We start from the raw sequence: 10346 nt of genomic DNA on the forward strand, positions 1-10346 counted from the left end.
AGAATCAGGGGAAAGGGAGACAGGGATATGGATAGGTCAGGTGTGAAAACAACAAATCGAAGCAGATTATGTTAAGGAATTGCAGAATGGTAGATTGTCAGCTGAGGGGAAGGTGACAACGAGGCATACAATCAGTAATATTTAATCAGGAGGAGAGTGGAACTAGTATTGGAGCTAACAGTGGAACCAATGGAACGTCTGCAGTTCCTTTTTGATGAAAGAATGGATCGACTGGGCTTGTATTCACTGGAATTTAGGATGAGAGGGGATCTTATAGAAGCATAAAATTCTTTAAGGATTGAACAGGCTAGATTCAGGAAAAATGTTTCTGATGTTGAGGGTGTCCAGAACCAGGGGTCACAGTTTAATAATAAGATGCAGGCCATTTAGGACTGAGATGAGGAAAACTTTTTCACCCAGAGAATTGTCAATCTGTGGAATTCACTTGGCAGTGGAGGCCAATTCTTTGGATGTTTTCAAGATAGAGTTAGATTTAGCTCTTAGGGCTAACGGGATATGGGGAAAAAGCAGGAACGGGGTACTGATTCTGGATGATCAGCCATGATCATATTGAATGGTGGTGCTGGCTCGAAGGGCCGAATGGCCTACTCCTGCACCTATTTTCTATGTTTCTAATGCACCATTGTAATCCAGTGCAGAATTTCATCCAATCTTAAATAGCCCCTTTCCACCATTGACCCTTTAACGTCCGATTGTACTGCGTGGTGTAGTGTGGTTCGGTCCTCAGGATGTGTCAACACTGGCAGGCCTTGTCTTTTCACAGCGCCGTTCCAGACATCTTGAGAACACTGAGTTAATCACAAAATACTGGAGTCATGCTGCAACGCTGGACCACTGCCAGCCCCTTCCTGGGCAGAAGTCCCCGTGGACAAACCTAAACCACCGTTTCAGACGAAAGCAGAAGTAATGTAATTCATGTAGCACTGGTCCTGACATTTGCAGTCTTGAAGACCTGAAGGGTTTTGAGAGAGAGACGGGGAGAGAGAGAGTGCATGTTACTGACTACTCGCTCTTTCATAACCACATCCATAATCTCTTTCAACTTGTACTGTTTATACAGAGACTAGATTGATCTGGGAATCCATTGAAAGGACTGGGGGTATGTGTGCCACTGCAACTTATCTTCCTTGACTCCACTGATATGAACTCAGTGGACAATCTATTTCCCTAAATCCACACCTTACCTTGACAAATAGGGGTATGCCTGATGTTGATGCATGTTTCACTGTAAAATATTTATTTCATAATGGTTAAAACCTTTGATAACAAGCAATGCAACCTGGCTATGACACTGAGTACATTTTAAACATCCTCAATTGCGTTTTCGACATATAATTTGTTCATCTTAAATAGCTCTCCTTGTAATGTAACACAGCGCCTGTACTACATACCCAATCCATGACAGATTTTTTGTTTGAATAAAAGGATGTCTTACACACAATTCAACTAAAACTGCAGGGAGCTTTTGATCTGGTAAACATACTCTGGTGTTCCAGACTTGCTCAGCTGAAGATCTTAGGAAGTGCCCTGAGTGATACAAGACTGTCATGTGATCATCCATTGAAGGCAACAAGCTGTTTAGAGATCAGATGGAAAGATTTTGTTTTTGCCTAACAGGCCCATCAAGGTTATTGCAAGCTTCAATCCTGAGCTCACAACTGCTGGGAGGAAAGGCACACAGTGTAAACCGCAGCAGAAAAGCTGTGTTTAGAAAAGTACACTCAACAGTACTGCCGAGCCAAGATGCCTCTGAGGTAGCTAGGAGGGAGCTCAGGCAAACTTTGCTGCTCCTCCCGTCAATGAGTTGAACTGGCCCTTTCCTTGGAGTTAGTGGCCTTCCAGTTGTCACTGCAATTCCACCAATAGATCTCCCAGATACAAGGACCTCATTAAAAGAGGCTAATTATTTTTTTTATAATAGATCTTTTAACACTGGGGGACCAGGTAGCACAGAAGCTTCACCTACCCCAAGGTTAGTTTAGTTTATTGTCACATGTACTGAGGTACTGTGATAAACATTTGTTGCATACTAACCAGTCAGCGGAAAGACTATACATCATTCCAATTGAGCCATCCACAGTACAGATACAGGATAAACGGAATAACGTTTAGTGCAAAATAAAATCCAGTAAAGATAGTCCGAGGGTCTCCAGTGAAGAAGATCTTAATTTCTAATTTTAGCCCCAAATTATACTTATCCAGCGCAATTGTGAAAAAAATAACGGAATCATTCTCGTGTAATGTCAACTTTGAGTATCTGTCGTACAAAGGTGCCTTGTATTCACATGCTGATGGATATTATATTCTGTTTGTATGAATATAGTGTGAACTGTTGAAGGATATAATGTTCTGCTTGTGATATAATATTCTTATCGTCCTCTCAAAATCAATGTCAGTCAAAAAAAAAAAATCAATCATCCTCCAATCTGTCATCTGACGACAATTCAGTTCTCGAGATGTAACCAAAAAAACCGATGGCGTAGATTTTGAACTTAGTGGCAAAGTAAAGACTTGGCACACTGAGTGCAAAAATGTTGCGCACAAAATTCTATCAAGTTATTGTAATGTGGATTTTATTTTTCGCAACATCAGTTACTGTCAGGTTACAATTCCCTGGTATCGAGCCTTTTGACATACATGGCGGCACAGTGGTAGTGGTGCGGCCTCATTTGTGCCAGAGACCCGGGTTCATTCATGACTGCGTGTGCTGTCTGTATGGAGTTTGTACGTTCTCCCAGTGACCATGTGGGTTTTCTCCTGGTGCTCCGGTTTCCACCCACACTCCCAATGTAAATTGTCCCTACTGTGTAGGATAGAACTAGTCTACGGGATAATCGCTTGTTGGCGCGGACTTAGTGGTCCGAAGGATGTGTTTCCGCGCTGTATCTATAAAGTCCAAAGTCTAAAATGAAAATCTGAATTGGAATGTTTAGTTACTTTGCACGAGTAAAAACATCATTAAATAAGAAACCAGATTGCTTCTATGATCTCTAATTTAAAAAAGGAAAAAAGCTTGTTTCTCCATTCCAGTTCCTGTTCCTGTTCACCCTCCTGCCCTCTGGTAGGCGATACAGGTGCGTTACAAGCCGGACAAACAGACTCAAGAACAGTTTCTTTCCCTGGGCCATTAGAACTCTGAATTCATCAAATATCTACACGACATGAGAATGTTGTCATCCATTCCACTATAAAACAGACCACTCAGCTAATATTTCTTCTTTTTTAATTCTTTTAAAGTATTTATTAAATTTTAAAATGTAATATTCTCCCAATGTTCTACCTAGGTGTGATAATTATAATTTATCTACTATTTTAAGCAGTTAAATAATGTATTGAATGTACTGGATGTGTTTTTGTCTTGTTTGGACTTGTTTTGGTTGCACTGATCAGGAGTAGCTCTCCTAATTTTGTTGTATTTCTAAGTACAATGACAATAAAGGCTTATTATTATTATTATTATTATTATTATTATTATTTTGTTTCTCTTTTTGCTCAGGTGCTTCTTTTGCTTGAAATACCTCTTGCAAATATAATTTTCCTAAATGGATTCATTATGTCTTTCCAAACATCAATCCCAAAATATATATTCGTACTTCACTTTTGCAATACTATTATCGGGAAAATATAGGAATATATATGTCTTAATTGATAGTGATTAGTTAATATTATATTAATTTTGGTCTATGCAGATCTCTGGTTTAAACACATGTGGGATGTAGTGTACTATACTAGTCATTGCTCCAAAGGAGTACAGTGCAAATTCAACAGAATCAGAACTCCATGGATTAAACTATGATGAGAGAATATATACATGGTATTTTTGTTCCATTGAAGATTAATTGGCTTCGGTAAAAATGGTGACTTGTCCCGTGTTTATTGATAGTGTTAGTTTATAGGTCAGTGTGGACTCGTGGGCCGAAGGGCCTGTGTTCCACGCTGTATTTCTAAACTAAACTAAACTAAAATTTCTTCAACAGAAAGGATAGTGAACCTGAAGTTCATCTCAGATGTTAATTTCTGAAGACAATGCTGGAAATGTTCCAACACAATGTTCCCCGCCAGTGGCGGACTGGCCAGGGTGTCAGATTGCCCGATGGCAGGTGGGCCCCTGATGAAGTAGGCCCTCTATATCAAATGGGCCCCGGATGAAGTGGGCCCCCTTTGTCTCCTGGCAACCGATATTTTAGACCCAGTCCGCCACTGTTCCCCACAGAAGAGCAAAGAATCACTGAGTGACCTCCCAGATATTTGTGCTCAAGTTGCTGCGAAAAGCTTTTCACTGCACTACGATACGTGTGACAATAAACTAAACTAAACTATGTTTCACGGTGAATCTCAAAGATATCACAATCACTACTCAAAAGCAGGACTGATGTAATGGGGTAGAGTTTCAGCCTCATGTGCAGTCAGAAATTCTGCTCAAGGTAGACTTGAAAACACATTTTTTGTATATGGTTTAAAATGTCTGATAAAATCTTTGTACAACCCTGACCACAAAATCATCGATGAATTAGAAAACATGATCTACTTTCATTAATAAAGCAGGTTTAACAGAAAAATAATTATCAAGGCTACTCAACCGTACAGTTCTGAAGATCACATTAAAACCAGCGAAAATCACGTTTAATTTTTTTATGATCTTGTGGGACCATATTTTTTTGGACCTTTTTATCTCTACCTGCCAGCGAGACATCAACCGTCTTGACTTACACTCCCGTTATCTACTCTAATCTCACCCCTCTGATCGCCAAGCCCTTCGCTCACTTTGCGACAATCCCGATATTATCATCAAACCCACAAAGAAGGGAGGTGCCGATGTTGTCTGGAGGCCTGACCGTTAAATAAAAACGACCCAAAACATCACCTTTCTTTTTCCCCCAGAGATGCTGGTTGAACAGTTGACGTACTCCAGCAAATAGTGTCTATCTTTTATACAACATACCACTTTGGTGTATACTAACCAGTCCCTTAGCAAATTTGATTTATTTTTAAAGCAGATGATGTGCTTGGGACATGATTTCCATTTGAAGATCCTTCCCTGAGGGGTGGAGTCACTCATTTCTAATTTGGGGCCTGGTCATTTCGTGGCCATGGTCTGTTTACGATGAGCTGGTCTTAAATCAGCATGAAAGAACATGGAAAACACATCGTGCAACGTAGAGTTTCTGCCTCACGGTGCCAGAGACCCGAGTTCGATCCTTCCCTCGGGTGATAGAAACATAGAAACATAGAAATAGGTGCAGGAGTAGGCCATTCAGCCCTTCGAGCCTGCACCGCCATTCAATATGATCATGGCTGATCATCCAACTCAGTATCCCGTAACTGCCTTCTCTCCATCCCCCCCTGATCCCCTTAGCCACAAGGGGCACACATCTAACTCCCTCTTAAATATAGCCAATGAACTGGCCTCAACTACCCTCTGTGGCAGAGAGTTCCAGAGATTCACCACTCTCTGTGTGAAAAAAAGTTCTTCTCGGTTTTAAAGGATTTCCCCCTTATCCTTAAGCTGTGACCCCTTATCCTGGGTCGACTTCCCTAACATCGGGAACAATCTTCCTGCATCTAGCCTGTCCAACCCCTTAAGAATTTTGTAAGTTTCTATAAGATCCCCTCTCAATCTCCTAAATTCTAGAGAGTATAAACCAAGTCTATCCAGTCTTTCTTCATAAGACAGTCCTGACATCCCAGGAATCAGTCTGGTGAACCGTCTCTGCACTCCCTCTATGGCAATAATGTCCTTCCTCAGATTTGGAGACCAAAACTGTACGCAATACTCCAGGTGTGGTCTCACCAAGACCCTGTACAACTGCAGTAGACCCTCCCTGCTCCTATACTCAAATCCTTTTGCTATGAAAGCTAACATCCCATTCGCTTTCTTTACGGCCTGCTGCACCTGCATGCCTACCTTCAATGACTGGTGTAGCATGACACCCAGGTCTCGCTGCATCTCCCCCTTTCCCAATCGGCCACCATTTAGATAATTAGTAATAACTGTATAGAGTTTGCACGTTCTCCCTGCGACTTCTTGGATTCTTTTCGATGCTCCGGTTTCTCCCATTTCCCAGAGACTTGCGGGTTTGTAGGTTAATTGGCCTCTATAAATTACTCCTGGTGTGCAGGGAGTGGATGAGAAAGTGGAATAACATAGAACAAGTGTAAACGGGTGATTGATGGTTGACGGACTCGGAGGGCTGAAGGGTTTGTTTCCACGTTGTATCTCCAAACTAAACAATGTTAAATTGTGTGGGAAGAAACCACTGATGCTGGTTTACACTGAATATGGACACAAAATGCTGGAGTATCTCAGCGGGTCTGGCAGCACCTCTGGAGTAAAGGGATAGGTGATGTTTGGAGTCGAGACCCTTCTTCAGACCCTGTGTCATAAATTGTGTTGTTCAAAACTTGCGTTTAAAAGCCCTGATCATTTTTACTGCTGCACCCAGATCTAGCTGGATGTTGCTGTTTCTGCTGGAGCCAATTCCAGTACCCTGTACACAGAGGAGGTGTGTAAATGGTACGGAGGAAACAGGCAGGAAATATGCACTAAACTCACTCCACTTGCTGCTGAAATAGACTGTTAGCTCATTTGACTTTGCTTCCTTCAAGCAAACATAGGGTTAACGGTTTCATAATTGTTTCACTCCTCCCGGTGGCAAGGTCACTGGGAAAGGGAGGACAGAAATAACCAGACTGATTTGAAATGCTCCTTGTTGGCCGTTGATGTTAATTCTCAATTCTCCTGCTCTCGCTGAACAGTTGTCACTTGGCCCGCACAGGTGAATTAGCTCTCCTAAAGGAACAGGTACATTCGCTTGGCTGTGGCTTTGGTTAAGGTGACACTTTTCTCTCAGTGTGTAGGCTACGGGTTCAAATCCCACTCTGAAAATGTAAGTACAAATATTTCGGCTGACCCTGCAGTACAGTACGGAGGGAATGCTGCCTGGCTAAAGGTGTTGTCTGTTAAATGAGATGTTAAACTGAGAGCTTGTCAGCTCTACGTGTGGATGTAATAGGTCCCCTGGCATTATTTAGTAAAATAACAGGGGTGTTATCATAGTGTCTTGGCCTATATATACTCCTCACTGAAACAGATTGCCTGTTATCACACTGCTGTTTGTGGACTTCCATGTAAGCAAATTCAATGCCTGGCTTCATACAATACCCCTTGGTTTCCCCATTGGCCAAGTCATTCCCAGATGATAAAACCAGATTCAGGAACAGCTTTTTCCCCGCTGTTAGCAAATTTTTGAACAGACCTCTCACGAGCTAAGGTGGTCGTCCCGATCTCCCACCCAACCCCATTGTGACTGTTGCACTTTTAAATTCTGCACTTTCTCTGCAGTAAGAGCACTACATTCTGCACTCTGTTTATTTTGCTGTATCTCGGTACACGCGACAGTCATATACCAATACCGATTCTGACTTGCCATGTCCCTTCAAAGGCTGCGGTTGATTTCATAGGAAAAGGCCATTCAGCCCCTTCAACCTGTTACACCGGGCGGAGATATCACGGGGGTTCTTCAGCCTGATCTTTGCGACACAGTGGTGCAGCAGTAGAGCTACTGTCTAACAGCGCCAGAGACCCGGGGTTCAATCCTGACTACAGGAGTTGTCTGTACAGAGTTTGTACGTTCTCCCTGTGAATGCGTGGGTTTGCTCTGAGTGCACTGGCTTCCTCCCACATTCCAAAAATTCTGAAAAATTGCCCATAGTGTGTCGGAAAGAACTAGTGTACGTGTAATCGCTGGTCAGCGTGGACTCGGTTGCCCAAAGGGCCCGTTTCAATGCTGTATCTCTAAAAAAAAACTGTATGTGCACCATTCTGCTTTATGTTAGAATGTCATTGTTCTGTTTTGGTGCAGATGACAACTAAACACCCTTGACTCTTGAAACCACTTGATGATGAATTTTGAATTCACCATCCCCTTGTTTAACTGGGGATACCCCAACATTACATACCATCAAGAATCAACAGAGAAACATGCCCTCTCCCAAGAGGCAAGAGGTACAGATATGTGAAAACGTAACCCACCAGATTCAGAGACAGTTTCTTCCCAGCATGTCATCAGGCAACTGAACCATTCTCTCACCAGCTACAGAGCGGACCTGACCTACCATCTACCTCAGTGGAGACCCTCACTCTACCTTATTGGACTTTACTGGACTTTATCTTGCACTAAATTATATTCCCTTTACCCTGTATCTGTACACTGTGGATGGCCTGATTAATCAGTTGTAGTCTTTTAGCTGACTGGATAATACGTGACACTGGTGGTGGGGACATGGTGGTTGGTATATGGGCAAGTTGGGCCAAAGAGCCTGTTTCCTCGCTGTACGACTCTATAACAATAAAGCTTTTTCACTGTACCTCAGCACACCTGCCAATAATAAACTAAACAAAAATTTCAGAGCATACTATTTTTATTTAACATAATTCTACAATCCTCTTTTATCGTACGAAAAAAAATGTGAACCTGCCGTGTGGGAGATTGTATAAAGGCTTGGGAAAGAGAATCTCTTGAGGTGCAGAATGAAAATACCTAACAGGGTCATTACGTTACAAATAATTTCCCCATGGATTGCCAGACGAGCTGCAGTTATGTGGGAATAACCTAATTCACCGAAGAACGTTTTGTGCCTGAAGGTAGGACAGCTATAAGTAGATGGTGACATTGTCTGCAAATACTGACCAACAAAGTGTGCCACCTCTCCTGCCATTTTACCTCTGCTTATTGTCCAATTACATTTTTTACTCCATCCACCTGCAATGTTCTCCACGCTGCTCCTTCCAAACTGTGTGCAAACATCGCCTCATAGTGGCAATGCTAAGTATTGTTCTTCCCCATCTATCGGTTAAATGGCAAAAGATGGTGATCAAACTGGTATTATTTAACGATCGGCTGATGTTCATCCAGCTTTAATTGCCTTCCCCAATGGACTGAGGAGGAATGTTAACTTTTTATCCATTTGTCTGTTCTTGCTAAGATAACTAGTTGTTACTATAGCAACTTATAATAAGATCACAGACCATTTACATGCGTAAAATATTGGCATAAAATATTTATGCTACTGGCAGTGAATGTGAGTGGAATGCACTCCAATCAGGATGATATCATGTCAATCAGCGGAAGGGGGATTGTTTCTAGTGGCAGCAGTGTTGGTGACTGGCCACTCAGGTTTAAGGTGAAAGGCAGGAATAAACCAGAGGGGAGATGAAGGGAGGTCTTCATTAATCAGCAGCCGCTGATACGATCGGGAGTCCGCTGCCTGCTCAGCCAAGCAGATTGAGTTGAATAATAACTTTTCTGAAAGCTATCGTGTAAATGGTCAAAAAGGAAATAAAATGCAGTGCTCTGAATGCCATAGACTTGGGGACATTGGTTTTGTCTTTCTGCACTATTATTGTTTGTTTGTTGTTTTTACTTGTGTGTTTGTGTGTGTGTGTGTGTGTGTGTGTGTGTGTGTGTGTGTGTGTGTGTGTGTGTGTGTGTGTGCGTGTGTGTGTGTGTGTGTGTGTGTGTGTGTGTGTGTGTGTGTGTGTGTATATATATGTGTTTTTTTATACATTTCATGTGTGGTGGCGCGGACTCAGTGGGCCAAAGGGCCTGTTTGTGTGTGTATCTCTAAACAATACGAAACGTGCTTTATTGTTATATGTCTCAGACAGAACAATGAAATGCTTACCTGAGGCAGCACAACCAAATATATAAAGATGAAATATATATATATATATACATTTTTTATACATTTCATATATATTTCATGGTTGGCGCGGACTCAGTGGGCCAAAGGGCCTGTTTCAGCGCTGTATCTCTAAACAAAACGAAACGTGCTTTATTGTTATATGTCTCAGACAGAACAATGAAATTCTTACCTGAAGCAGCACAACCGAATGTATAAACATAGAACTCTGTAAACAATATAATAAATGAGAAAGAATTCTATATATATATATATATATATATGAACAATACATAAATAAACATTTTTTCTCATTTATTATATTGTTTACAGAGTTCTATGTTTATTTATTCGGTTGTGCTGCTTCAGGTAAGAATTTCATTGTTCTGTCGGAAACATATAACAATAAAGCACGTTTCGTTTTGTTTAGAGATACAGAATACAATGCGGAAACAGGCCCTTTCGCCCACTGACCAGCGATCCCCGTACACTAATACTATCTTACACTCTAGGGACAATTTACACTTTTATCTAAGCCAATGAACCTACAAAAATTGTTTTGGATGGAGGAGTGTGGTTGAGATTTGGAGGATTGCCCACCCGGGTCCCAAGCTCCAGGTTAACATATGATGAGAGTTTGACAG

Source organism: Leucoraja erinacea, chromosome 2 (assembly GCF_028641065.1).
Source record: "Leucoraja erinacea ecotype New England chromosome 2, Leri_hhj_1, whole genome shotgun sequence".
Taxonomy (NCBI): Eukaryota; Metazoa; Chordata; class Chondrichthyes; order Rajiformes; family Rajidae; genus Leucoraja; species Leucoraja erinaceus.